Source organism: Danio rerio, chromosome 15, assembly GCF_052040795.2.
Source record: "Danio rerio strain M-AB ecotype USA chromosome 15, GRCz13ab, whole genome shotgun sequence".
Lineage (NCBI taxonomy): Eukaryota > Metazoa > Chordata > Actinopteri > Cypriniformes > Danionidae > Danio > Danio rerio.
Window position 1 is genome coordinate 18,664,427 of NC_141035.1, and position 27,869 is coordinate 18,692,295.

Here is a 27,869-nt window from a genome sequence, read left to right on the forward strand (position 1 = left end):
AATTTTATTCTGACATGTACTTATTGTGTCACATTAAAAAAAAAAAGAAAAAAAAAGGTTTCTTTAGTTAATGTTGATTTATCTGTTCACTAAGAACTTATTATGGAAAATACATGTATTAATCATAGTTCAGTATTTACTACTGCGTTATTAAGATCCAAATTTATGCTCATTAACATTAGTTAATGCATTAAGTTTACAACAACTAACAATGATCAACTTTATTTCATTAACTAAAGTTATCAGAATAATAAATACTGTAATTAATGTATTGGGTTACACTTTATTTTGATGGTCCGTTTGTTGAATTTAAGTTACATTGCATCGACATGCCAACTAGTTCTCATTAGATTATTAGTTGACTGTTAGGTTGGTGTAAGGGTTGGGGTTAGTATAAGTTGACATGTACTTGCAAAGTTTCTTATAGTCAGTTAAATGTCTGTTAAAGGAGCAGTATTAGCAGATATTAAGCATGGACCATCAAAATAAAGTGTTACCATTGTTCATATTAGTAATTAACTACAACCTTGTTGTAAAGTGTTACCAAAATATGTAAATGATTATGCAACCATAAGCAATTCTATTATATTTTAAATAATTTAAACCTTTTTGTGGTCAAATACACTTTAAATAAAATATTTGTTGACTTTACTTACAATAACTGTTGCTTTTAAAATGATACATTGGCTTTACTTAAAAAAATAAGTATATGAACTATGTGCATGGTTATAAAAAATTAAGTTAAATCGAGTTAACAGTTCCAATTTACAACAGGTCAACTTGTCACTTTTAAGGCAAAGGGTTTACACACCTTTTTAAAGTACAATAAATAATCACTTCTTACAGTGTAGTGATTGAAGAATTATTAATAAAATGTTTTTTTAAAGTGTTAAAAAGCCAAAGCTTTGTCTAAACTGTGTTAAGATGATTTTTCTACACACTGTAAAACGCAAATCAAAAATCGTTTGAGGAAACTGATTACAACAAACCATTTAATCCTAATGAGTGCTGTGAACTTAATCCATTTGAGTAAACGAAGCAATTGTAGCACAGTAAACCCCAATAAATGAAGAGAACTCAAACTAACTGAGTTCTGTAAAACCCAATAAGTTAAGCCAAGTCAAACCGTTTGAGGAAACCAATTGCAACAAACAATTTGAGTAAAAAAAAAAAAAAATAATCCTAATGAGTACTGTGAACTTACTTTGTTTAAGTTGAAGTAATGAAATATTTAATTAAATCATTACATTCAACACTGAGTTCAAAACTCTTTTCAACAAAGTAGAATTAACTTTCAGTAAATTTTGAGTTAACTACACTCATTTCATTTGATAACGTTGACTGCTGGGTTTTACAGTGCACGTTCACTTTTGGTCTTTTGAGCATCAAAGCAATCATGTAAAGTGTAATGCACGTTTTTACCCCTATAGATTAAAATGTGCTCTGTTTAATTTGTTTGCATCTGAGCAAAAATGACTATAATGCATTTTTTACAAGATATACAGAGCATGGCAATTAAATTGTCATTCTGTGTAAGAATATTAAGAATATTGTAATATAAATTTTATAACTAACAAAAATTGTATGCATATATTAGTACAAGAATCATTTGACGACATATCAAAAGACTTTTCAAACACTCATTATTGTCATAAGTCCTACATACAGTGCTCAGCATATATAAGTACACCCCTCACAAAAGTATCTTTTAAATTCATATGTTGAATAGAAAACTATACAATATTATGTTTGTGCATATTAGATTAGTCAGTACTGAAGCCAAATCTGGAGCTTATCTAACAAAATAACTTACGATAATTGTCCAAAATAATAGTACATCCAAATTTATATCTTATAGAAAAATATTAAATACAAATTTTAAAGAAAGACGGAAAAGCAAGAAAAGCTAAATAATGGAAAAATTTAGTTGAAATTTTGTAGGTTGTAATTATTTTTGCAATATTTAACTTAAATTTAATTGTATTATCTTTCAATTTCTCAATATGTTTGGTGACTAATATATATATATATATATATATATATATATATATATATATATATATATATATATATATATATATATATATATATATATGTATATATATATATATGTATATATATATATATATATATATATATATATATATATATATATATATATATATATATATATATATATGTCTGTTTAATAAATCTGTTTTGTTTAAATGCACCAAAATACAATGCCCATGTTGAGTACAATGGGGTGTACCTAATTATGCTGATATGCTGAGCACTGTACTAAATAACAGCGAAACGTGGCTAAAACAGTTAAAACTGCTACTTATGCTTGCACCAGCAGGGGCAGATTGAGTAAGTGGTTTGTGTAGGTCGTGAAGCGGTTGGAAGGGCAGTAACGGTGCATGCAAATCCTCTTTCACTGCCAGGTGCTGAAGCTCAGAGACAGACTTAACTCTATAACTGACATTCATGAGCACAGCAACACCTGATCTCAACACATCTATGAGTCTGAGTCACTCTCAGTATTTGAAGAAGGATCAAGACACTTTCTCTCCAGATCTCATTTACATTTATACATTTGGCTTTCCCTCAGAGTTGAACCCACAACCGTAGAGTTGCGTGCACCTTGCTCTACTATTTGAGGATTCCAACTCCTGATAATTCCTATGAAGAGACTGATATGTGAATGTAGATTTAAAATTTGTTAAATGAAAATGATGTGGTGAAAGAATATTGATAGCTGGATGGAGAAATTCTCTTTCGTTTTATTAGTGACACATACTGGTGCTTGCGTGATTTGTGTGTTTTCAGAACTCATTTTGAGGACAAATTCACGCAACTTACACATTCACTGAGGACAAATTACCTCAATCACTGACACATAAAAATTTTCTCATCTAAACCCCTGTTTATTTGTTTCCTCTATTTCTATTTAACAGAGATGATTTTTTTCAACACATTTCTAAACAGAACAGTTTTAATTACTCATTTCTAATAACTGATTTATTTTATCTTTGCCATAATGACAGTAAATAATACTTTACTAGCTATTTTTCAAGATACTATATTCAGCTTAAAGTGACATTTAAAGGCTTAGCCTAGTTAGTTAGCTTAACTAGTAATTAAGCAAGTAATTTTATAACGATGGATTGTTCAATAGACTATTGAAAAATATATATTGTTTAGGAGGGCTAATAATTTTGACCTTAAAATGGCTTTTAAAATTTTTAAATTGCTTTTATTCTAGCCAACATAAGACAGAAAAAAAGAAGAAAATAAGAAGAAAAATATTATCGGAAATACAGTGAAAATGTTACACATCATTTGAAAAAAAAAAAATTCAAAGGGGGGGCTAATAATTCTGACTAATGAAACAAAAAGAGAATTTCTCCATCCAGTTATCGATATTCTTTCACCACATCATTTTCATTTAACAAATTTTAAATCAATATTAAAATATATTAAAATATCCATACCAACCACCAACCCCCCCTATTTGTTGTGCTCAAAAAAAAAAAAAACAGCAGGGAAAAATATATTAGCTCGACCAACAAAACTTGTGAAATACAGTGTGCCACAATATCACAAATTTATAAATTTGTTACAAATTGTTGAAATTTTGCAGCCTAAAAGGAAGCCTGTGTGACATTTTGCTTCAGTGGCATGAAATATTGTGGCTTTATTGGATTTAAATAGGGACAGTTTTGTCCTGAAGGTTCTGAGAGAATATTTAAATATTTAAAAAATACAACTTTTTGCCAAAAAGTATCACAAAAACTCAAATGGAAAAAAACTAAAATGTCAAAAAGGACTACTCTTTAAAGACCTTTTACATTCACACACATCTATATTGCACACTAAATGAAAATGTAATGTAGGTCAATAAATAAACTATATCTGTATACAGGATTTTTGCAGGTTTCACCAAGTTAAAAAATGTAAGAATTTGTAAGACCATTTTAAGACCATTATGAAGGAAATTTTAGAATTATACAAGGCTAAATGCTAAGGATTTTTTTTTCAAATATCCCAGTTGGAAAAGATTTTCACTTGTCCTACCAAAAATAATTATAATTTAATACATTTAATAATACAATAAAAATAATAATTTAATAATATAACAAAAGACAACATACCAAGACTTTTCAGTATAGCAGAAAACACTTGTCATTATTGCAGATGCAGACACTAAAATGGCAAGTCCTGTATTTCCATTACATACAGTGCTCAGCATATATAAGTACACCCCTCACAAATCTTTTACATTTATATGTTGAATAGAAAGCTGTACAATATTTTATTTGTGCATATTAGATTAGTCAGTACTGAAATATAACTACAAAAATATATAGGTCAGGTCAGTATCCTCCTCAGCAGTAAATAAATGGAGAATGAAATGTTTCTGTAAGGAAAGTCATTAAGACATGGTGGTAGAGTTAAAATGCTATTTTTAAATAAAAAGTTTGCTTGAGATTTGGATTGTTGGTGACTGCATGAATGTTAATTGCCAGATTGGGTAGCTATACATGAACAAAGGAAACTTAAGACGTCTTAAAAAAAAGATTTAAGACCTGAAACAACATTTCAGTAGATTTAAGACTTTTTAAGGCCTTAAATGTAGCTTTTGAGATTTAAGACCCCACGCATACCCTGTAATAAAAGGAAATAAGGGGGAAATATATAAACTTTAGAAAAATGATTAAAAAGCCTAAATGTATAATTTTAATTGAGACATGTAAGAAAAAGTGATTTTTTAAATCCGCTGATTTGACCAGCAGGTTCAATCCAGCTTGAGTGAGTTGTTTATGGTTTGAGTGTGAACGGGATGAAGCAAGAGGTTTGAGGTTAACTATGTTCATAGCAGATTGACCCAAACTGTGCTTGGCAGTCATTTGGAAGTGTGACCCTCCTCCACCTCAGTCTGGGGCACAAAGCGGAACGCTTGGAAACTTTTTGGGCAAAAAGGGCACTGAAGGTATGGTGTGTGTGTGTGTGTGTGTGTGTGTGTGTGTGTGTGTGTGTGTGTGTGTGTGTGTGTGTGTGTGTGTGTGTGTGTGTGTGTGTGTGTGTGTGTGTGTGTGTGTGTGTGTGTGTGTGTGTGTGTGTGTGTGTGTGTGTGTGAGGATCATGTCTCGTTCCACACAGTAAGCCGGACCTTACCCTCATCCTGCCCCCTCTGACCGTTACACTCTGATGAAGAGCGCACCGTTCTCTTCAAAACAGCTCGCCTGTGCTGTCTGATTGCTGGAGCTGGAACAAAAAGTTGCAGTAGACTTGACCTTTTTCAGAAATTGTCATGAATTTCTCATAAATTAATAGTTTACATTTTCTGTTTGACTAACATTTTAATATCTATTGTTTAATTTAAATAAAATTGTATGTTTTTACAATAGAAAAATAAACAAATAAATATATAATATTCCATTCCAAACATAAAAACATGGAAAGTTATATTGTCAAATTCATTCATTCATTCATTCATTTTCCTTCGGCTTATTCCCTTATTTATTAGGGGTCGCCACAGTGGAATGAACCGCCAACTATTCCAGCATATATTTTACACAGTGGATGCCTTTCCAGCTCCAATGCAGTACTGGGAAACACCCATGCACTCTCACATTAACACAAACACTCATACACTTCGGCCAATGTAGTTTATTCAATTCACCTATAGCACATGTCTTTGGACTGTGGGGGAAACCGGAGCACCCGGAGGAAGCACGCGAATACGGAGAGAACATGCAAACTCCAACACAGAAATGCCAACTGACCCAGCCAGGGCTTGAACCAGCGACCTTCTTTCTGTGAGGTAACAGTGCTAACCACTGAGCCACCATGCCGTCCATTTTGTGAAATACTGAAATAAAAATAAAAAATCTGCCCATTTTGATATCAGCCATATGAATCTGAAATAAAAGGAAACATCTGCAATAACCAAACATTTATTCTACTCAATACACAATAAAATCATTCTTTTGTATTATTCTAATATATATTATACAGAATACACAATATTAGTGGATAAACTACCATCCAATGATCTGCAATATCGTTTTAACATTAGGAGCCTCTTAAAGGGACAGTTCACACAAAAATGAGAAATGTGATCACCGTTTACTCACACTCTGTGAGGATTCTGCCACTTCCGTCTTGTTAATTCTTGTTTTGGTGGCAGAGTCCAGACACTAGTCCTGTCGTCTTGTATGATGTGCTCAGTTCCAGTTTTTTTTGCGTCAAGCACTCATTTTTCATAATTTTCCCCTTTCACACATAAGGAGTTTTCTAGAAAGGTCTGTATGTGTGAACAGGCCCTTTTTGAAAATACTGGAAAAATTGTTCTGGCAATTTTCCGGAAAGAGTAGTTGTGACATTGCCGGTAATTTGCTGGAATGCTGCGCTGTGTGAACACAGAAGGAAAATTGCTGGAAAAAGCTTGTTCACGTCTAGAACGTGCTGACGTGAGACATCTACTTTAGCCAATTAGAACAATCAGACACATTAACATCCACGCTGTTTATGAAAATAAAAGCCTTTGAATATTTTTCCAAACACATTTAGCTGCTAGATGTTAGTCAGATAATGTTTCTATGTTCCTTCTTAGGTGACGTGGTGGCGTAGTAGGTAGTGCTATCGCCTCAAGGCAAGAAGGTCGCCCGTTAGTGCCTCAGCTGGGTCAGATGGCGTTTCTATGTGGAGTTTGCATGTTCTCCCTGCGTTCGCGCGGGTTTCCTTTTAAACATTCTTTAAAATAAATATATATATATATATATATATATATATATATATATATATATATATATATATATATATATATATATATATATATATATATATATATATATATTTTTTTTTTTTTTTTTTTTTTTTTTTTTATGAAAAAAGTAAGAAACTCAAACAGCTTTGAAGCAATTAAAGGATGAGTAAATGATGACAGAATTTTGTAGTTTTGAACTATGCCTTTAAGCCACTTTTCAAAATGAAAAATACAGTAGAAATATTTCTATTTAAAAAAGTTTCATATTTGCCATGTGTTGACAAAAGTGTTTTGAATGTGGTATATTAGTAATTTTTTTTTATATCTGTAATATATGTTACTCCAAAATAAATTTGAATTTGACTCACATCACTTGCATTTTGCAGCTGGTTCAACTACTTCTTTAAAATGAGCTGAAACAACACAGTTATTTAAATTTTGGGGGGCAACTTCATTGTTTTATGTTCAATCCACTTAAATTTGTTAAGTTAACTTAATAAGTTTGTGTTGGGACAACATGGAGGAATTGTGTAACCCTGCAATTTTTACTGTTTATATAAAATTAAATGTTATATAAATGTATTTTAATAAGAATGCTATTATAAAGATTTTCTTAATTGTCTTAAGTGTGCCTTGCCAATAGTGGAGATTTAGACCTCCATGGGGTCATTACTCATGCATTTAGTGAGAGCAGGCTGTCCTCAGCTAGACATTCAAATATTTGCCCCTGACTTTGATGCCTCTAAAATGGCTCTATAATTAATATGTTCATTCATTCATTCATTCAATCATTTATTCATTTTCTTTTTGGCTTAGTCCGTTTATTAATCTGGGGTCGCCACAGCGGAATGAACCACCACCTTATAATAATATTTTTTTTACGCAGCGGATGACCTTCCAGCCACAACCCAACACTGGGAAACACCCATACACTCCCATTTACAAACACACTGTGGATTTACACATACATTTTACGAATTTAGCCTACCTAATCTATAGCACATTTCTTTGGAGTTGTGGGGAAAACTGGAGCACCGGGAGGAAATCCACACGAACACGGGGATAACATGCAAATTTGAACCAGCGACCTTCTTGCTGTGAGGTGACAGTGCTACCCACTGTCCCACCGCATTGCCTAATTAATGCGGTGACGTTGAAATCTTTTTGGGTGTGTTTAAAAGTTTAACAGTGTTTGATTTCATTAATCAAACTAAATATGTAGGTGTGATCAAGAATGTTCTGGAATCCACATTCACATATTACAAATTTGAAGGTCAAATTGAAATTCTACTTAAAAGTTTCATGGGAAAAGCACTAATCCAAAAACTCTTGTTAATATACGCAAGATAATACATAATGCATTTAACTGTTAATAAAATATGTATTTGCAACAAATTCAATGTTAAAATAAAGTAAATGTATTTATTTGTAAATAATATTCATTATTGTTTAATAAAATAACAAGTCAGCTGAGTAATTTTTCTCAGTGTACTTAATCTGATCCTAGCTGCCATTACAATATGGTTATTTGACACATGGCAATACAAAATGTGCTCATGTTAAATAATAGCAAATAAAAAATTGATCTAAAAAAACCTTAAGTGTAAAACCCTCATAGCAGGACATTACTGGGTGTTAAACACTCATATTTAATACCTGCTCAGAGCTGATGGATCCGCTTACTGTGAAACCTTCAGTGACGAATGGCTGGAGCTGATTAAGAGCCCAGATCGTCTGATTGGATCACAGAGTTTCCAGTGAAAGCAATTCAAGCTTTGATCTGATCCAGAGGAAATGGCCAATTTGTATCTGAAGCTTCTCCTAAAATAAAAACAGACACAAATCAGGCAATGTCATTAAAGTAAAAAGTTAATGAAATGGCCATGATTTTAACAGAAAAAAGTAAAAAAATGCTACAGTAAAAATCTGTTACCTGCACTGTACAAATGTCCATGATCTCAACAGTAAAAAACTAAAAATGCTACAGTAAAAATCTGTTACCTGGTTAACAGTAGGTTTCCTTAATATATACAGTGAATAATTGTGAATTCAGTTTCCCAGAAATTCCCTGCATAAGACTTTATTTTACAATTTGTATTGACATAATGGATCTTTTATTGGTTTATGGAGTTTTATGTCAAATCTAATGTTGATAAATGATGTTGTTTTTTTGTTTTTTTTTTGCATTACTTTAATTGTATCTGTGTAACCATGATGGTGTTTAGTAGTCGTATTGAGCACCTCCTCATATGTTTCTCTGCTTATGTGATGAGCATTGATTCATCATATGACATTCTCATCCACACCTGCTTATGGTTGTGTGTTTTTATATGTGTAACAAATGTATGACGTATAGATGTTAGTACTTTAAAACACTGGTGTGTTAACGCTATATAAAACAGTGAAATACGGTATTTTACAGTAAGAATTTTAAACTTCTGTTACAGTTTGTACTGTATTTTTAACTGTAAAATACTGACAACCCCAGCTACCATTTTTTACTGTAAATGTTACTGATTTTTACTATGTATAAAATCTATCTAAATGGCAGATCATTTAGTTTTGAAAGACTTTTGTTGCAAATGTCGCTCAAAATATCTCTAAAATAGTGTGGAATCAACCTAAAATCACATTTGCGCACTTCAGTCTCAGGATTTGTCCTTATTGACACACTGTTGGCTCAGTCAACACAAACTAGAGAGTAAGTGTGTGTGTTTGTGTGTGTGTGTGCATGTGTGTGTGTGTGTGTGTGTGTGTGTGTGTGTGTGTGTGTGTGTGTGTGTGTGTGCGTGTGCGTGTGCGTGTGTGTGTGTGCGCACTTTTCTTGAATAATGCCCAAGACATGAAAGTCTGCTTGTTGTGTTACTAGAGGAGGTGTGTGTCAGGCTGCCTTTATTTGCTAAGACCCGTGACCAGTCACACTTGCTTTGAGGCTACATTATTATTGACAAAGCAAACCACTTGTTGCCTGACTCCTATTGTGACTTATTTAAATGATTTCTTTTACTATGAGACTTTCCATGTAGTAGTATGCACTGTAGATATAAACGATTCTAATAATTTTCACAATTCATTATTTTCTTCTCTCTTTTTTTAAATACAAAATTAGTATCAACCCACCCCAACCCCATTTCACCTCTGGTAGACTTTAAAAAATAATATTAATAAAGCAAAGTAATAATACTTTCAAATATATAATTTTGCTAGCCTGGCTTGTATAACTTCCATGTATGTTTATTTTAACTTCCCATGATATAACCAATTGTTTTCTAGATAGTCGTTATATCATTTATGTTTATTATTATAGCTCTGAACTCTACTATTCTTTATTTTTTTATTTCGCATTCAGAACAATCTTAAAACACTATCTTTATAGTTATTGTGCTTGGCCTTAATGCTGGCCAGTCATACCAGACTGCGTCATCTGACCAATCAGAGCAGAGAAGACTGTCAGAAAGGCAGACTTTAGAGAGACCATTCATTTTGAACAGTGTGATGCAGTGTAGGAAACCTTTAAAATAGTAATAAAAATAGTCAATTTCTTGACTTTAAGAAAAGTGAGTAAAGCTGTTGTATGTTGCTTTTAAAGTGCTTCGTTGACTTTACCTATTGTTTTTAAAGTGATTAGTTGACTTTACCTGTTGTTTTTAAAGTGATTAGTTTGACCTTACTTTTTAAAAATTGAGTAAACTAAGTTGCCATTAGTTGACTTTACTAGGACAGGATAGTGGCTAAGTGATTAGCATGGCTGCCTCACAGCTAGGTCACTGGTTTGAGTTCTGGCTGGACAATTAGGTCTTTGTCGAGTTGCGATAAGTTGAATTCACTATAAAAAGTGAATAAACCAGTTTCTTTCAAAGCGATTAATTGACTTTACAGTAAATAGTGAGTTAACCCGTTCCTTTTAGAGCCATTAGTTGACTTTACTTTTTAAAAATGGAGTAAACTTAGTTGCCATTAGTTGACTTTACTAGGGCAGGATAGTGGCTAAATTATTAGCATGGCTGCCTCACAGCAAGAAGGTCACTGGTTTGAGTCCTGGTTAAACAATTGGGTATTTGTGAAGGTGACTTTAGTTGACTTTACTTTAAAAAGTGAGTAAACCTGTTGCTTATGAAGTGATTAGTTGACTCCATTTTAAAAGGAGTTAACCTGTTGCTTTTAAAACGATTAGTTGACTTTACCTTAAAAAGTTATTAAAACCAGTTGCTTTTAAAATGATTAATTGATTTTACTTAAAAAAAGTAAGTAAACATGTTGCTTATGAAGCGATTAGTTGACTTTACTTTAAAAAGTGAGTAAACTTGTTGCTTTTCGTGCCGTTAGTTGACTTTACTACGGTGACTAAGTGATTAGCATGGTTGCCTAACAGCAAGAAGGTCACGTGTTCGAGTTCTGGTTGGACAATTAGGTCTTTGTGGAGTTGTGATTTGTTGACTTTACTTTAAAAAGTGAGAAAACCTTTTACTCATGAAGTGATTAGTTTACTTTACTCTAAAAAGTGAGTTAAACCAGTTGCTTTTTAAAGCGATTAATTGACTTAACTACACTGCAAAAAGCATGGAATTCCTATAATTATGCACATAGATCAGTCATTTAATAGTATTCTTTTAGAAAATTAAATCAACTAACTGCTTTAATCGCTTTAAAAGCAACTGGTTTACTCACTTTTGAAAGTAAAGTCAACTAATCGCAACTTCACAAAGACCTAATTGTCTAACCAGACTCAAGACATGCTGTGACGCAACCATAATAAATAGTAGTGAACGTAATGCACTCATTCATTACTAGGGAACAAGTGTAAGATGCACAATGCAGATACAGCAGGTGTAAAGTGTCGAATCTTTTTGGAGAGATGAAAGCTCACCTATCTCAGAGACAATGAGCAGAAATGAGTCTGAAGATGAATGACTGAAGCAGATTTGGGAGTCATCTGTGGGAAAACCCTGTCTCTGTTCAGGGTCAGGATGCCCTCTTTAGCTCCTCATCAGGGCTCCATGACCCCATGCATTCACCTCCCTTTCCTTTTTGCCTGTCCCACTGCAATTCTCAACCATTACATCAGCTTCACAGCACCGTTCACAAGCTTTTACTAGAACAAGCATGTAATTCCCTGCTTTACTCCCGAAATGAATATTTAGGGACAAGATTAGATGGAAATGTGGCCAAAAATATTTAAAATAAGATACCGTATAAAATGCATTTTGGCAAAAAGCTTTAGTTTCTGCTCTGTTAAAGATGCAGTAGGTGATTTGCCTGAATGCTAGCATTAGCATAATAGCTAATAAAATTTTACGACCCTCCCCTGCCGTCCAAAGCCACGCCTCCTTAAGTTATGAACATGCCCTGATTAGATATGACACTAGATCATGTCATTCACCAATTAGAAAACTCAATGGAGACACACACTTTATCAAGCGTAGTTGTTGACAGGCCAGCAGGTGCAGGAATTATATTTCCTCAAAACAGGCTGTCACTGTTCAAAAATGAACAAATGTTATCTGTCAATCATTATTATGACGGTGTGAGTTTGAACCCAACCGATGACATGGTAATCGTAACCGAACTGAATCGTGAGACCAGTGTAGGTTCACACCCCTACTATATATACACCATTTACACACACATCCATTGCTAAGTCTTGTTATACTGTAAGTGGACATTGCCAAGTGGTTGTGTTGTGTTCTTTTGTTTGTTTATAATGTTTTACGTTTTGACCCATTCACCTGTTTCTTTGTATGCTCTACATTATCCTTATATGACTGCTTGCTCTCCTTTTGACCCTTGCCTGCCTGACAGCTCTAATAAAGCTGATATAGCTCCAGTTCATCACATATAGCCACAATTATGTACATATTAAAGTAATAATAGTTTTCCCCCAAAACATTCCTCTTGCTCTTGTTTTTATAATTCATTTGGAATACAGAAAGATGTTTACAGTTCATCCCTTTTTTCTGCAAAACTATTGAAAACTTTATTTTAATTTAAAAAATAAATTATAAAAAATATATATCTACAGTGTTTAAATATATATATATATATATATATATATATATATATATATATATATATATATATATATATATATATATATATATATATATATATATATATATATATATATAATATAATTATTACTTCATATTATGAAAAATATATGAAATATTCAAATTTATGTTGTCCAATCCTCCTGGCTAGATGTAATTTCTTGAAAAATATGTATGTATAAGAAAATTAAAATGATAGATTCCTAACATGTTGTTAATTTAATCACCCTCAGCGCATGCAACATGTAGGTGGTGTCTTTTCTGTAGTAAAGCATTAAAGAAGATTTTTATCTGAAATTATGGATGTTGGTGATTCATAAAATGCCAGTCAGCAGTTACTGGCACTTTGAGAGTCAAAAAAAGTTATAAAATACAAGCAAAACAAAATCAATACTTGTGGATCCTGGACATACAATGAGGTCTTATGAAGTAAAATAATAATTCTGTGCTTAAAACTGAACATAGTTTACAGCAGTATTACTCTTAATCTACAGCCTCTGCAAACAGTTCTGAATGTGTTCATGACAGTCTGGAGCACAAGCATCCTGTCAGATGATGATTTATCAGGGACAAAAGGTATTAATTTAGCTTTTACTGTGTATACTCCTTTGACAGTACCTGTTGACCTGTATTAAATGAAACACCAAGCACCAGTTTCCACTATTTTTTATGTTCTACTATAAGAAAAAAATCATCTGCAACCTTTTTGATGAGCTCATCATGTTTTCTCAAACATCCCAAACCAAATATTAGATTTGTTATTCCCTGTCTAAGTCATAAAACATCAGGGATTTCTGTTTGTCATCACTTACCATTTATCAAAATGTATTTTTTCTACACCATATCATTACATTATTTCATGTGTTTTGCTTGTTGTTAAGCTGTTTTTGACAGCTATTTTATTCCTTTTCCACTTGTCAGCCAGAAATTAAGTGCAAATACCAGGTCGTACCTGTTAAATACTGTATGTAACTGTTTTATTGTCTGATCTGTGCTCAACCAGTCCCTTCATAATTTGGAAGGAAAGATAAATCTTTTTTGCTACCTAAAATTACAAATTTAGCAACAACTTTTCTCAAAATTTGCAGCAAAATTTGCACCGTTTTTTTAAATGAATATATACACAAATACACATCTTAGTTCTTCATTACATTTTGGAAATTACATTTCAAGAACCATTGCTCCCTTTAATTTAAATAAAGCAAACCCTGAGAAAAACAAAGAACGTTTTACTTTTTAACCATATAAAGCATTCTACATCATATTTGATACTTGAATGACTATAAATGATCACAATGAACAAAACTCTTTAACAAAAGCCTAAAAAATCATGTTTATTTCAAATTTTAGTGATCAATATACAACAAATGTAGCACTTTCTATATGCAAATATAATGTTATGTGTTATAAAACAATACAGATGGTGCAGAAGAAAGTTAAAGAGTGTCCAGGCTGGCCGAAATATGTGAGTATTAAAAAGAAATTGCAAATCTCTAAATTTCCTTGCCTTTGTAAATAAAACAAAATTGTAGAGTAAACTGCTCAACAAAAAACAAAGAATTTCAGCTTATAGGCAGGACAATCAAGTAATTTTACATTTGGTCAAAGTGGGAACCTTTCTCCATGTCTGTACAATCAAACTTCCTCAAGAGACCTGACTCTCTATAACAATTAAATTAAACTAGCTGTAAAGATAATGTTTCCAGCTGATGCTGAGCCATTCTACCTACACAAAAAAGGTGTGAATGGGTGTTTTCACTGAAAAAAAAAAGTTCTTACTCAGATTTGAAATTCCTTAATCAAGAAGCATTTCATTTTGCTGTCAATGTTCTATTGTTTAAGAAAATTCCATATTCACAAATGCATATGGTTCAAATCTAACTCTAAATTTAATCAGTGGTTGAATGAGGTAAAACTTCTTTGCAAATCTGTAAAATTGGTTATTGATAAAAAAAAGCCCTTAAGCTTAATTCTTTTCTGGATATTTATAAGCTCATTAAATTTTCAGATCCCATTTATTTATTTATTATTATTTTTATTATTTATTTATTTATTTATTTGCAATGTATGTAAAAAAAAACTGCTTTTTTTATTATTGATGGATGCATATTGTGTTTGCAAATTTGGTACTCAACTCTGGTTTAGGACTATGTAATATTGTAAGTACATACCATTTTGTTTGTATATGTTTAGCTGGAAACAATTAAATAAATAAATAAATAAATAAATAAATAAAGTTATCATTAGTTGTTTAATTTCCACCAAAAAAATAAATAAAAATAAAAAAATAAAAAATAAATAAATCTAGAAGCATTTTGGCAGAATAATATGCCCAGTGGCGTAAGTAAAATAATATATCTCAAACTGTAAACAAGATTATTTGCTTACCCGACTGAAAGATTATTTAGGGTTAAAAAAAAGTTCACTTCATTTTGACATATTATTTCTGAAAATTAGACAATATTTTTACTGGTCTAGAAAAGGATTCTTGAATTAAGATTTTGTACATATTTAGATTAGAAACAAGTACAAACTCTAGGAAAGAAAAGCATTTTTTGCAGTGCACCTGACCAGAGCTGGCCAATTCATCAGACAGCTGGCACTCACGCTAATCACTCGCGCATATTCAAACAGAACAAATGACCCAAAAACACACACACGCAGACACACTCAGGCATGAAAGCAGGAAGGGGGGGGGGGGGGGGGTGCCGGTCGTATCCCATTTGGTCCTCTAGCCTGGAGGTGCACATCAATGATATAGCGAAAGGTCACAGCAGACAAATGTGTTAGCTTGCCGTTTGTTTGCTAAGTCTTGAGTGGTTGAAAGAGGACGACGTTCACTTTCCAGACTGCAACTTTATCAACTGACGGCCGTGTTGTTTGATTGCTGGAATGAGGATGGTGGTTCAAAATCAGTTTTGCGTGTCATAAATGAAAGTCAAACTGAAAGAAAAGTTTGCCAACACCCTGCCGCTCCTGAACATTCCTGATGTGGGAAGGCCTTTACACAGCCGATTGAAGCAAATCTGTTCAGGATTTAGTGTAAAGATGCTACTCCGCATTAAACTTATTAACTCTTACAATGTGTACACATTTTAAGGCACACAACTTATCCACTCTGCGCTGGACTTTAGACCTGCTTTCTATTGTGACCTGGTCTATTGTGCAATCTATTTCAGTTCCTCAAAATAGCAACGCTCCAACAATGCGCCTTAACACACCTCCTTTCTAGACCAGCACACCCATGAGTCCACACAGTGGTGCAAATGGATTTACTATTTAAACAACGTGGCGTAAAACCAGAAAATAAAGGTTGCGCTGGCCTGAAAATAGCAACACATCGCAGCAAACACATCCTCCATCTTATTGCGCCAGGTGTATGATAGGGCACAAATAAAATAACTGAAAAATGGCATGGGTGGATTTGGGATCAAGTTCACAATTATTGAAAATAGTATACTGCACAATGCCATCATATGTCATATGTAGTTGCAGTTTAGTGTACAATTTGGCATTAGCATCTTTGCTTAAGAAATGAGATTGAATAAAATATCAGTCCTTAAGAACAGGATGTGGAGAATTCAGCACATAATCATTCTCAGTCTCAGTGCTGCAGGTGGAAATGCGGAGGAACTTTAGAAATATAAAACACCTAAAGACTGTGTATAGGTGTTCACTAAAAGGGTAAACAGATGCTTCCAGTTAAAAAAAGAACTGAAACCATCTTGGAATAATGAGTAGACTGTCCTACAGTGGATATTCCTACAATACTTCATAGACTGTTTCAAATGCCAGAAGATGATCTGCAGATACAGAGTACTGTTAATAAAGGGATGTCAAAATGGCACAATACAGTATATGAGACACAAATATTTAATAATACTCCAATCTATACGGCAGCATCAGGATGTATATGAAGAGTTTGTTTGCTAAAAGACATAAAAAAAACTTAATTTTTTAGAGATTGTGTTTTATGCTGTGCATTGAAGAGTACAATTGCAAAAAACATGATTTATGAAAATGACTGGTGATTTGAGCAGTTTTCAGACATCATGTTTTTACATAAAGTATTGAAGACTGCAATTGCAAAAAAAAAATACATTTATTGAACAAAAATAAATACTAAAACATCTTTATATATCACACTTTAAATTATAAAACTGTTAAAAGATGGTTGCAATTTCATTGGCCACACAATGGACGGAAACACAATGAGGAGATATAGCACTTTATTCCAACTCATTATCAGCATTAGATGGTTTTCACAATGATTAAACAGATCTTCAAGACAGCACCTTCTGTATGAAGTTTGTACAAAATGTATGCTAAAATGAAAGAGTCAGTCAGTTTAATGGTGAAGGGATTGATCAAATATGTGAATTGATGGAAGGTTTGCAAAGAAATGTCATGCCATTGTAAAAGTATTTTGTTTTTGTTTTTTAAATACAAAATACATTATTTTATTTTGATAAATTTGTGGCTGCTGTATTTTGTAGTTTATTTTGATACTTGTAAAATTTAGGTGCTTTGTATTTTATATCAAAATACATTTAAATGTATTCTTGCCCATCCCGGATGAGAGTATTCTGTTGCATGCAGTCAAACATTTATTTGCTGAGTTTATCCTGTTTTGAAGAGATTACACACATCCTTTACTAGAGTAGAAGTACAGATACTCATGTTTAAAACAACTCTGGTAGAAGTTGAAGTACTGATTACACTTTTGTACTTAATTAAAAGTAAGGACGTACGGCCTGAAACATGTACTTATGTAAAAAGTATTCATTGCTAGTACCTGTTTTAGTGTCACAGTGGTAACTACACTGTAAAAAATAAATCCGTAAAATTTACAGTAAAAAAATGTCAGCTGTGGTTGCCAGTACTTTACCATTAAAAACACAGTACAAACCGTAAAAGTAATTTCTAATTTCTACGGTAAACTACCGTATTTTATTAATTTATAGAAGTAATATGTCTGTATTTTGAATGACCAACATCTGCACATCTTTTGTTACAGTTAGCACACCCACATGCAGGTGGTGATGAGGAAGTTACATAATGAGCCAATGCTTATAACAATCAACTTTTTGCCCAAGCAGAAAAGAGTATCAGCATATAGAAGGTGCTCATTGTCATTTGCACAGCTACTAAACACCAGTATAGTAACACGCATAAAATTACAGTCATGAAATAAACATTGTTTATCAACATTAGATCTAACATAAATCTATAATGCACATAACTGATGGGGAAACAACAAAAAATAATCCATATTAATGTCAACAAGATGCATAAAAAGTTATGTGCCATGCAAGGAATTCTGGGGAAGTCAATTTACGGTTATTCGCCATATAGATTGAGAAAACATACCATTAACCAGGTTACGGATTTGTACTGTAGTATTTTACAGTTTTTTACCGTTGAAATCATGGCCATTTTTAACAGTGTATCGCACATCATGTATACATCTGTACAAAATAACTTACATTTCTCATTTTTATCAGCAGCAAATGAGCCAAGCAACATCATTCTACAACATTGTCCAACAACACTGCTTAAAAAGTTGCCCTGTGTGTGTAACATCACCTGGACACAAAACTTAACTATACAGTATGGCTGTTAAAAAACAACAGCTGCCATACTAGTTCACATACTCTAAAACGTAATTCTGTAGACTGTATATTTTCATAATTAATTAATATCTTAAATTTAACACTTAATTTTCTCTAAAACATATTTCTGTTTTTTTATTTTGGTAAAATAAACAAAAACGTAGTATGTTCAACTACAAATAATTTTTGTAATTTGGTAAAGCTGCTTTATTATCTGAGACAGCAACACTCTTGCGGCTCATATGATTTCACTGTTTGTTTGTTCTCAAAGTATTGTAGATATTTTATTTAATGGATGAAGTCAATAATGCTAATACATTTTTGCATCTTCTTTTTTCACGTGATAAATTCCTGATCCTTTGCATTATTTTAGGCGACGCAGTGGCGTAGAAAGTAGTGCTGTTGCCTCACAGCAAGAAGGTCGCTGGGTTGCTGGTTCGAGCCTCGGCTTGGTCAGTTGGCGTTTCTGTGTGGAGTTTGCATATTCTCCCTTCGTTCGCCTGGGTTTCCTCCGGGTGCTCCGGTTTCCCCCACAGTCCAAAGACATGTGGTACAGGTGAATTGTGTAGGCTAAATTGTCCATAGTGTGTGTGAATGAGTGTGTGTGGACGTTTCCCAGAGATGGGTTGCGGCTGGAAGGGCATCAGCTGCGTAAAAATGTGCTGGATAAGTTGGCGGTTCCTTCCGCTGTGGCGACCCCGGATTAATAAAGGGACTAAGCTGAAAAGAAAATAAATGAATAAATGCATTATTTTATTCATAAATTATCCAGTATATATACGTTTGATGTTCTAAAATATTTATCTAAAAATCTAACAAATTTAAACAAGCCTACTTACAGTGCGTGATCAGAAGTGCAAAAAGCCAGAGATTGATGAGAAACATATTGATTGTATCAAAAAGGCATTCAAACTGCGCAATGACAAGAAATAATATAGATTCGCCACACATAAAAACGAAAGTAACAAGCCCGAATTAAAAATGTAAGAAGTAGAAAGTAAAGATATTTGTTTAAAAAATGTAAGTAAGTAAAAGTAAAAAGAAAAATAAGTAGTGGAGTAAAGTACTGATACCAGAAAAGTCTACTTAAGTACAGTAACGAAGTATTTTTACTTAGTTACTTCCCTTCTCTACTGCTTTGTATCTCTGTGTTCTGATTTGACATGATTACTCCAAGATATTTCAATTGGTTAACTTGTTCAAACTCATGTCGATCCATTTGTAAAGCTCCTCCTCTTTGATTCTGGTTCCATGTAAAATGCATGTACTTAGTTTTTTGTGTCATTTGTCTTCAGACCAGATTTTTCTGCTTCTCTCATTAAAAAGGCCGATTAGTGTCTTTAAATCTTCCAGATTTTCTGTGATTATCATGTATCTTCTGCGAAAGCTAATATATTTATTTTGGCACTGAGTTTAACACCCAGGTTTGTCTCTGCTACTTTCAGAAAGGCTTCCTCTATGGCAATGTTAAATAAAATTGGGAACAGCCGGTTGCCACTTCCTATCCTAAAGGAAAGTGAATTAAACAGTTTATCTCAATACATAATTTTGAAAATTTAAGCCGGTTCAGGTTTGGTTTCTGTGCTGTGTAAAGATGCTTTTAGCCATTAGTTTCTAGTGTTGACATTTGCATGTTCAGTGGCTGTTCTGAAAGATTTCTGTGAGTCTGAGGAGTTGTGTGTGTGTGTGTGTGTGTGTGTGTGTGTGTGTGTGTGTGTGTGTGTGTGTGTGTGTGTGTGTGTGTGTGTGTGTGTGTGTTTAAACCTTATAATGTGTTCATCAGTATTAGTGAAGTTTACTCACTGCTGCCACCAAGAGGTTTGAGAAACAAATACAGTTCACCATGGAAGAGCAAATAGTTGAAATTTTTGTTAATTTGCTGCACTTTAAAAGCTAGATTCACACATTAGTGTAATCTTTCCTGTCCAATGTTTCTTCAGAATAGGCATAATAACATATGCCGGAGTAGTTGGCAGATCATTCTGCTGTGGTAACCCCCTGATAAATAAGGTACTGAGTTGAAAGAAAATAAATAAATGAATGAAAATTGAGTTTATTATTTTAATGTGAATTGGATAAGCAAAATTTTCTGTGGTGTTTGTGGGTGAGAGTGTTTCCCAGTGATGGGTTGCGGCTGGAAGGGCATCCGCTGGATGAAACATTTGCTGGATAAGCTGGCAGTTCATTCTGAATGAATGAATGAATATTTATATTTATTTCAGCTATATTTCACACTCCTGTTTAAACACACACACTGGTAGTAATTTGATATATAACCCACTTTCACTCGACAACTACAACTAAATTTCAGAAATAATTATAAATTAGTATATTAAATGATAAATTATTAGATATGATAATATAAATCATAGTATTAGCAAGTAACAAATTAATTCAAATCTGCCATTTTTCAGTAGAAAATATGAAACAGTATCCTACTTCAGTAATCTTTTGCATAACTTCATTAAATATGTTTAAAAGTGTATTATTAGTTAAGTATAACAACTCTGGAATGGCATTTATGGGCAATTCTTTAACTACGGGCACTTTTAGCCTTGTGAAGTTGAGTAAAAAAACTTGTTCAAAATGAACGTAACATAGCCTCATAAGTTTAAACAATTAGTCTAGTTTTAAGATCTGTAAGAGGACAAACTTAGATAAGAAGAGAAACATTTTTTTTTCCATCGTAAACTGAACAAATGTCAATTCCACCACATCTCAATATACAGCTTTTATTTTAAAATGAAATAAATTATGGCAGTCAAACTTTGTCCAAGATCATTTTTGTATGTAGTTTAACCAAACTTTCCACAATATATATATAATAATTATACAATTGTCAATGAAATAACGTAGTTGTATGCTGAATTGTACACCTGTTACACTCTAAAATTTAAAATTAATTTGGTTAAGAGCTTATTAGAAAATAAATAAATTGAATTTGTATATTAAACATAGAGCATGAACATATGTGAATACACTTTTAATGCGTGATGAGAACTTTTTCAATATTTTTAAAAAATTTGTGTGGTGATGGAAATGACAGTGATGGAAATTGCATTTCTACAGTTTATTGTGAAAAAAAAAGAAAAATAACTTCACCGATTAGCTTTGAATTGATACTAGCCTTTCATGTATACAAAACACTCTTATTTACGTTCATTTTGTTTGTTTTTTAAAAACATCTTTGAAGGTACAACTTGTTTGGAAATGACGTAGAATAAATGTATTTCCTTATCAAGCAATATTTACCTTGATTTACCTTGAAGTGTTGTTGATAAAAATTTAAATTCTCTTCATTTTGAACATGTTCTTAGATGGCACTATCCATTTTTACAGAAACCACCTAAACAATCTTTCACAAACTTTTTAAAGTGACATTACAGTGTTGTGGTGGAAATGACACTGATACTGTGCGACAGCTATATTTTGTATAAAAAATAATATTGATAATAGTCACATTAATAACTATAAAATATTTAAATTATTTCAGTAGAGCTTAATTAAGATACTTTAATAGATACCAGATAAATAATATTTTAAAATGTTATTTTCATAATATAAAAAAATAGAAAGCTGGTAATTTTTTTAATTAAAATTTTTTATTGTTCGACAAAGAAAGAGGAATTTGAACAAAATGATATATATTTTTGGTTAAATGATCAACAAACATAAAAGCCCCGTAGTTGAAGAATTACTCTTATATAAAAATGACTTAATGCCTCTCTTTTCTTATCTGTATTGAATTAATTTGTTTATATTTTAGGGGTGTAACATAAAGTTGAAAATCTAAAGGGAAACTCAATGGCCTAATATTATATAAGAAAAAGCAAATCTGTGAAAATGATTTGAGGCGTCATTCAATCTACAGCTCGAAACAGAGTGATCAGTTTCAGGTTTCAGGGCTGATTCCTCTTGTGACTTTTTTCCCTCACTCAAATCAGGTGCGTGTGATTTTTGATCCTCCTCTTCATCCTCCAATTCCCTCAATGTCTCCACCTCCCACTCAACATACACACACAATTAAACATTCAAAGGCAATTACCTGCATGGCTTCCTCTGCGACGAAGACGAGGTTTGGAGCTGAGCCTCATTAATGCAGCGGCACGCCGGACGACCATGAGTGCTAGAACATTCTTACCAAAAAACCCTGCAAAACAAACACACGGCTCTCAAAGAAACACACTCCAGTGACTTTCAATTAGCCTCATTAGACTCATTTGAGGGAAGTTAATTAAAACATTATCTCAGCAGCCCGCTTATTGTTTGATTTCTCAAGTGTTCGAGGGATAGTTCACCCAAAACTTAAAAATGTGCCATCCAAGATCTAGTTGGCTTTTTTTCTTTTCATTTGAACATTAACAAATTTGTTAGCTTTAAATTGTGAGTTATTTAAAGCGAGTCAATGGCTGAGAGTCAAACAAACATATACAGGCAAAACTAAATAATTAAAGATAACGATGATAAGACTAAGGCAAGAACATCAAGGTAATTACATCAAGGTAAGTTTCTAATACACACACCCCCTTACACTTTATAAAACCCCCGTGTATACATTTTCTTTAATGTGTTTCTTCTAGCAGGGCGACATGGTGGCTCAGCGGTTAGCACTTTCATCAGCTAGAAGGTTGCTGGTTTGAGTCCCCACTTGAGTCCCAAATAAGCGACTCTTCTGAGCCCAATTATTCACTGAATCGGTCTGATTCCATAACAAACGACTCATTTGAGTCCAATCTTTCAGTGAATCTGTTTGATCCCAAATAAATGGCTCCTTTGAGCCCAATCTTTCAGTGAATCATAAGTCTAAATCGTGACAAGAGCAGTCTGAGTCTCAAACAAGTGACTCTTCTAAGCCCACTATTTTAGTGAATCTGTCTGATTCCTAACAAATGACTCTTTTGAGCCCAATCATTCAGTGAATCCTTCTGATTCCAAAACAAATTACTCATTTGAGACCAATCTTTCATTGAATCCGTCTGATCCCTAAATAAATGATTCAGTACAATCTCTTCATGGTGGTGCAGTAGCACAATCGCCTCACAGCAAGAAGGTCATTGGTTCAAGCCCCGGCTGGGTCAGTTAGCGTTTCTGTGTAGAGTTGGCATGTTTTCCCCATGTTCGCGTGGGTTTCCTTTGGGTGCTCCGGTTTTCTCTGAAGACATGCGGTATAGGTGAACAAGCTAAATTGGCCGTAGTATATGAGTGTGAATGCAAGAGTGTATGTGTGTTTCCCCTGATGAATAAAGGGACTAAGCTGAAAAAAAATGAATGAATGAATGAATGTTTCTTCCAGTCTGATCTTGTCACGATCACCAGCGATCCAGCCTGTGCAAATTGTTGGTAAAAACACAGTGTTGCATAGAACCACAAATCCGCCATTAAGTAGACTACACAATCCAGTTATGCACCACTCACCTGGCCTAGATCCAGAAGAGTCTTGTCATACTGATAGTGAACATTATGCACGTTTTACTTGCCTTTCCTTACGTCTTTGAACCTCGCCTTGTTTATTTACGTTGCCTGCAGCCTGCCTATACTGACTATTCGCCTGCTTGTTGACCACGACTCTGGATTGCCTGTATACATTTGTTTGTTCCTGTGTTGACTGTTGCTTGCCTGACCATCTCTGTATAATAAACCTGCATTCGGATCCGCATTCCGTTATCAGCATCTACTTCCCCTCACAGATCTCACAAGTAAACAAAGCAATTTTATGTTTTGTCAGTTTAGTGGCCAATTCGTATAAAATCATACATGTTCAGTTGTTCAAAAATGGACGATTTAAAAAATGAGGCGTGGCAATTAACCCCATCCTTAAACCCAACTGTCATTGGGTGATGAACAAATCATAATAAATTGTATGAATGAGATTGTACGAATTCATACGAATCAGACAATAAAGCAAAAAGGTAACGAATTGTTGTGAGATCGTGTTGGGTTTTTTCTAATGCATGCATACAGCAATTTGCAACTTTTTGATTCAGGGGCTAATTCGTATGAATTTGTACGATTTTACTCATATGTTTTCTTATGATTTGTTCATTCTTCAATGACAGTAGGTTTAGCGGTGGGGTTTGTGGACACTGATGTTTTTTTTAAAAATTAAATTTTCACTGGTTCGAGTCCCAGTATTTCTGTGTGGAGTTTGCATGTTCTCCTTGTGTTGGAGTGGGTTTCCTTCGGGTGCTCCGGTCTCCACAGTCCAAAGACATGCGATATAGGTAAACTCGATGGTGTGTGTGTGTGTGTGTGTGTGTGTGTGTGTGTGTGTGTGTGTGTGTGTGTGTGTGTGTGTGTGTGTGTGTGAATGCAAGAGTGTATAGATGTTTTCCAGTAATGGGTTGCGGCTGGAAGGGTATCTCCTGCGTAAAAAATATGTGAACATAACCCTGTGGTGACCCCTGATAAATAAGACACTAAGCTGAAGGAAAATGAATGAATGAACAAACTTATATAAATGAACCACTTTTTTGACAATACATAAATAGTTCCGTGTCCTCGTGAGATCAGAGCTGGTGAATCAAAAAGCACTGTTAATATAAATAATGATTTTATGACGAAGAAAAAAAAGTCACCTTCTTTGGATGATCTGAGGGGCAGTAAATTAAAGCAAATTTGTATTTCTAAAAGTACTAGCGATCTAGACAACTCCGAAAATAATATGCGATGAGAAAAAAATAAATATAAAGTTACACAAACAGTTTTAGTTCATTTCTATCCAGATGAAGGCAGAAATAATCATCAATTTTTTTTTATATTTCCCAAGTGATTTCCCAAAAGGTGGCGCGGTGGTGCAGTGGGTAATGCTGTTGCCTCACAGTAAGAAGGTCACTGGTTCGAGCCTCGGCTGGGCCAATTGGTATTTCTGTGTGGAGTTTGCATGTTCTCCCCATGATTGCGTGGGTGCTCTGGTTTTCCCACAACTCCAAAGACATGTACTATAGGCGAATTGGGTAAGCTAAATTGTCAGTAGTGTATGGGTGTGAATGAGAGTGTAGGGGTGTTTCCCAGAGATGGGTTGTAGCTGGAATGGCATCCGCTGCGTGATACATGCTGGATACATTGGCGGTTCATTCTGCTGTGGTGACTCCTGATTAATAAAGGCACTAAGATGTTTTTTTCAACACATTCTTAACCATAATACTTTTAAGCTAATTAATAATAACTTCTTCTTTTTGTCTTTTCAGCAATGACAGTACAGTAACATTGCAATAGTTATTTTAGAAGACACTAGTATTTAGCTTAACCCTTTAACTGCCTGCTCGACCACATGGTTGACCATATTTTGACTGTTTTCAATAATGGTTTACACTACACAGCATTGTTGGCATATAAAAAAAATCAAACAAACATAATCCTGTTGCAATACTACACCTGATTTTAATTTTATTGTCAAAAAAACAAGAAAATAACAAGAAAACAAGTTGAATGAGAATCTGAAATATTTCAGGGATTTTTATGGATAGTTTAAAAAAATATAGATTTTTGTTATATTTTTAAATACCATAACCCGACATATCAACCATTTGGTAGAGATTGATATTTTAGAAATAATGGGATTTGTTGAAAAAAAAAATGCATTGAGTGTGTTAACTATGTTAGAAGTTAAGAAATGCAATGCAAAAAAATCTTGGTGGGTGGGGCAGTTAAAGAGTTAAAGTGCAATTTAAAAGCTTAACTACATTAATTAGGTCGACTATAAGTTCAGGTAATTAGAGAAGTTATTGGACAACAGTGATTTGTAAACTCAAAAGAGCTGCTTGTTCAAACAATATGTAAAATGAGTTAACACAATTCTTGAGATTTTTGGAGGCACAACTTAATTGTTTTATGTCCAATTTACTTACCTAATTTGTTGTTAGCTTAACTGATTTGTTTTGGGATGAACTGAATGAATTGTGTAAGCCTGCATTTTTATTGGGTTCCACACATTTCTTTTATGCCGCAACACAAACTGATTGTTACCTTAATTGTTTTTACAAATTTAAGTGGATTAAACAAAAAACAATTTAAGGTGTCCAAAGAATTGCAACAATTGTGTTAATTCAGCTGGTAACCCTTTACAATAAGGTTCATTAGTTAATGCATTTACTAATATGAACTAATCGTGAACAACACATGTACAGCATTTATTAATAGTTGAACATTTACTAATGCATTATTAACATTCAAGTCCGAGCTTGTTAACATTAGTTAATGCACCATGAGTTAACATGAACTGACAACAAACAACTGTATTTTCATTAACTAACGTTAATTAACATGAACAAATACTGTAGTAAATGTAATGTTCATTGTGTGTTCATGTTAGTAAATGCATTAATTAACATTAACTAATGAACCTTATTGTAAAGTGTGACCATTCAGCTTAAATTAAATAAGTAGTTTGAACAAGCACACTCAAAAAAATAACCCATTGGATGAACTCTAATTTATTGAGGGCAGGATTTCCGACTAATAAATTTGTTTAGCACCAAATAAAAAATCTATTTACACAATTAAATGCAATTGAGTTGTTCCAACATGATTTTATCAAATAAAAGTTAAATACAGTTGGATTTTTATTTAAACTCAAAAGCCTGATAATATTATGCTTGTCTATTATGTGTTGTACATTTCGAAGTCTTTTAGTTTTATTTAAAGTTATCATGAACTAAAAGAGACATTTTTAAGCATATTTCATGAGTTACATATACAGTTGATCGCGACTGATCTCAGAGCTCATTTTAGGACAGTTATTGCTCACTGAGCAAAGCAACAAACTGCATTTTTGCTAATTAAGCTGCCAACATCCAAAGCATGGGTGCTACTTCAGGTTGTAATCTCAAAACTGAAAGCATTACATAAAACTGTTGTAAATCGTCAAAAAAATAAAAATAAATTGTGAATCTTTATTCCAAAGTAAGGATTAAACTCTAACGAGTCCTTCTATTAACTTTAAACACCTAAGATTACTTTCATTGTCAAAATTTCCCTTTCTTAATCAAAGCATGCTGGGGATTACATATCCCCTAACCAGGTAGTTGGACCAACACAATTCCTTCATGTTGTCCCAGCACAAATGGTTTACAAATTTAAGTGGACTGAACATAAAACAAATAAACATTTTTGTGCTGTTTCAACTTATTTTAAACAGGTTGTTTGAACAAGCAGCAGTAATCTTTTTTTTTTTTTTGAGTGCAGCAAAAAAATGTAAGTATGAGTGGGATAAAAATATTAAGCATGTTTCTTTTTGATTAAAAACTGCATTCATTCCAGCCAAATTAAAAGAAATTAATGTCTTCAAAAGAACAAATATAATAGGAAATATTGTGAAAATGCCCCTGCTATGTTGAACATTGAGGGATATTTGAAAAAGAATTACTATTTCAAGAAGAGATAAATATTTTGCTCTCAACTTTACATATTTTGTGAAAATTCAAATGTAAACGTAATGCTTTATGAACACTAAAAAGT

General features: G+C 33.2%; 2 long non-coding RNA genes across 5 annotated transcripts in view; one reads left to right on the plus strand and one right to left on the minus strand.

Moving 5' to 3' along the window:
• The window catches only part of LOC137487733 (uncharacterized), a 753,637-nt gene that overhangs the window by 713,961 nt on the left and 11,807 nt on the right, over positions 1 to 27,869 (plus strand). The gene's annotated exons all lie outside the window — the stretch shown is intronic.
• The window catches only part of LOC147840571 (uncharacterized), a 29,174-nt gene continuing 18,319 nt past the window's right edge, over positions 17,015 to 27,869 (minus strand). For all 3 annotated transcript variants that reach the window (XR_015509221.1, XR_015509223.1, XR_015509222.1), the window contains 2 exons: positions 22,459 to 22,563; positions 17,015 to 19,133 (listed from right to left, as the gene is read on the minus strand). This is a non-coding gene — a long non-coding RNA (uncharacterized LOC147840571). The remainder of the gene's footprint in view (positions 19,134 to 22,458; positions 22,564 to 27,869) is intronic.